At 36.3% G+C, this 2,683-nt stretch overlaps 1 non-coding gene across 1 annotated transcript; it reads right to left on the reverse strand.

Moving 5' to 3' along the window:
- Window positions 1–312: 312 nt before the first annotated feature.
- On the reverse strand, window positions 313–385 carry TRNAK-CUU. Its single transcript has one exon. It is a non-coding gene; the product is annotated as a tRNA-Lys (tRNA).
- Between the last annotated feature and the right edge of the window lie 2,298 nt (window positions 386–2,683).

Raw genomic sequence — 2,683 nt, forward strand, 5'->3', positions numbered from 1 at the left:
ATAAATGACAAGTAGGTTAAATATTGTGGAAGGTATAAATTTTAAGAATATGCCCATGTCCTCAATCAACTTATCAGCTAACAGGGGAGATAAAGATACAGAAAAAACAATTCTGGAATGGGATTTAATACTTTTCCCTTCTCTTTGCATGTTAAATGTCAAATGAGTAGTACTGCAAGAGTTTTAGAAAAAGAGAATATATTTGTTAGTGCATATAAAAATGTTTAGCTACCCAAATGGTTAGCCCAGAGAGGGGTAGGTTGGTCTCAGGCAATCTTTAAGTGTTTATTTGTTTCTTTTAAGTAGGCTCCATGCCCAACATGGGGCTTGAACCCATGACCCTGAGATCAAGAGTCACATGCTCTACCAACTGAGCCAGCCAGGTGCCCCCTAAACACAGAATTTTTAAGAGATGTATTATTAATTCACTCATTGACAATTATGGGGAACTAAGTTTTGTCAAAAAGCGGTAAAATAAGTACAACATCCAAAGGGCCATCATTTATGAAATATTTTAAATTTCAAGTATATGCTAGTGAGATTTAATAAAAACACAGCTGTTCCCCACCCTCAATCACCATATTTTAGGAAATGTCCTCCCAGAATGGATTCTAATATTATTAATTTGCAGTACCTAGCATGTTTACTGGGTATCTGAAAAATACTATGTATGGCTTGAGGCAAAAATGGATTGCTTTCAAAATTAGAAAATGAGCCATGAATCTCTACTGAGTAGATAGCTAGAAGTAATTAAAAAACATTATAAGGCCATGTAAGTACCATAGTCCACTGATCTTTTAAACATAATGCAGAAGGTTTTTTTTAGAAAAATTTGATGTACTTTTCATTATAGAAGCTTAAATCCCATTTTTAGAAATGTGCCTACCTTAGATTATTCTCTTCTCTGTCTCATTGTGATTTCCCACAACCATTCCCCGCTTGGCATATATAAAAGATAAATGATTGAAACAAAGGACTTTGAGGAAGGTATGAACTTATCCCAACAGGAGTAAAAATAAAGTGGACTCTCTGCTTTCTTTGTTTCTGTATCTATATCTATATGTCATAATTAACTTCTGGAAACCTTAGACATTGTGCAGACCCACTTTCTTGAATTCTTAGTGATGATAACAGACCCTATATCATTTTGTGGGGAAGGAGAGTAAAAGGTAAAAAGCAGTTTGGAGCACTTTTTTCTTTTTTATGTTTGTTTTGCCTGATGTATAGCACAAATTGGTCTTACTGAATTTGTCATTTCTGAAGAATAACTTTGAGGAAGTTCTCACTGATTGTCTCCTAAAGATATGCATTAGGGAATCTAATAACCCTTATGCTGAAAAATACACAGAAACAGAGAAAACATCCTTTTAAAGGTACAGTGTGCTTGGAAAAAAGTAAGGGACATCCCTAGAGGCCAAAGGCAAGAAGGGACCATTGCTAGTATCCTTAAACAGGAAGCTCAGGTTTTAATGGTCTCATATGGGCCCACATGAGTCTTGGACCTGGAATTTTGGCCTCTGTGTAAGTGAAATAGAGGAACAACAAAAATCCACTGCTAAAAGCACAGGGAGATGACAAAGAAATTTGTGTCTCCTGAGCTTTTTGGGAGGAGTGAGCTTCCCTGAATATGTGTAACCAGGGGTTTACCCTCAGTGGCTTTTCAGGTTAAACTGACACCATATGCAAAGCATAGAAACTCTCAGGATGAGATATTAATATAAAACTGTTACCAGGTAGTATGTGCAGAAGCAAACACAAGATCTCTTTGGAGAGACATGCTATGAACTCCTGAATATCACAACTGTCAAGCATAAAGCTGAGGGTGAATTTGCAATCCAAATTTCCAAAACCATAGAGAAACAATCTAACATGAGAATCAAATGACATGAAAAACAGCAGGCTTATATTTTCAAGAATATCAGACAATACAGGGCGCCTGGGTGGCTCAGTCGTTAAGCGTCTGCCTTTGGCTCAGGTCATGATCCCAGGGTCCTGGGATCGTGTCCCGCATCAGGCTCCCTGCTCAGCGGGAAGCCTGCTTCTCCCTCTCCCACTCCCCCTGCTTGTGTTCCTCCTCTCACTGTCTCTGTCAAATAAATAAATAAAATCTTTAAAAAAAAAAGAATTTCAGACAATACTTCACATAAAAGTCCATAAACTGGGAATGTTTTAAAAAATAAAGATATCAATCTAAAATATGACAGAAGAATGAGATATTATTGGGGCACCTGGCTGGCTCAGTCAATGCAACTCTTGATCTCGAGGTTGTGAGTTCAAGCCCCACACTGGATACAGAGATTACTTAAATAAATAGAAACTTAAAAAAAAGAATGAGATATTATAAAAAATGGATCAACAGAATTTCTGGAAATGAAAAATATAATTGTTACAACTAAATCTCAATGGCTCTCTGGGAAAATACCAAAGAGAAATTTTCACATGTGTGTCAACCTTTGTTTTATCAACATTTCTCCAAAGACACAAGGGATAAGTTCCAATCTCACACAGACTCCTCTATTATGGAAAAAATACTCATTTAATGAAACTAGCAAAAGTTTAAGACCAAAAGTGAGCAAGGGGAGTATAATAGGAAAATGATAGGACAACATTCTCATGAACATAGATGTAATCATCATTAATAAAATGGGAGCAGAACAAATCCAGCAGTATTTTAAAATGACAA

This window comes from Zalophus californianus, chromosome X (assembly GCF_009762305.2).
Source record: "Zalophus californianus isolate mZalCal1 chromosome X, mZalCal1.pri.v2, whole genome shotgun sequence".
Taxonomy (NCBI): Eukaryota; Metazoa; Chordata; class Mammalia; order Carnivora; family Otariidae; genus Zalophus; species Zalophus californianus.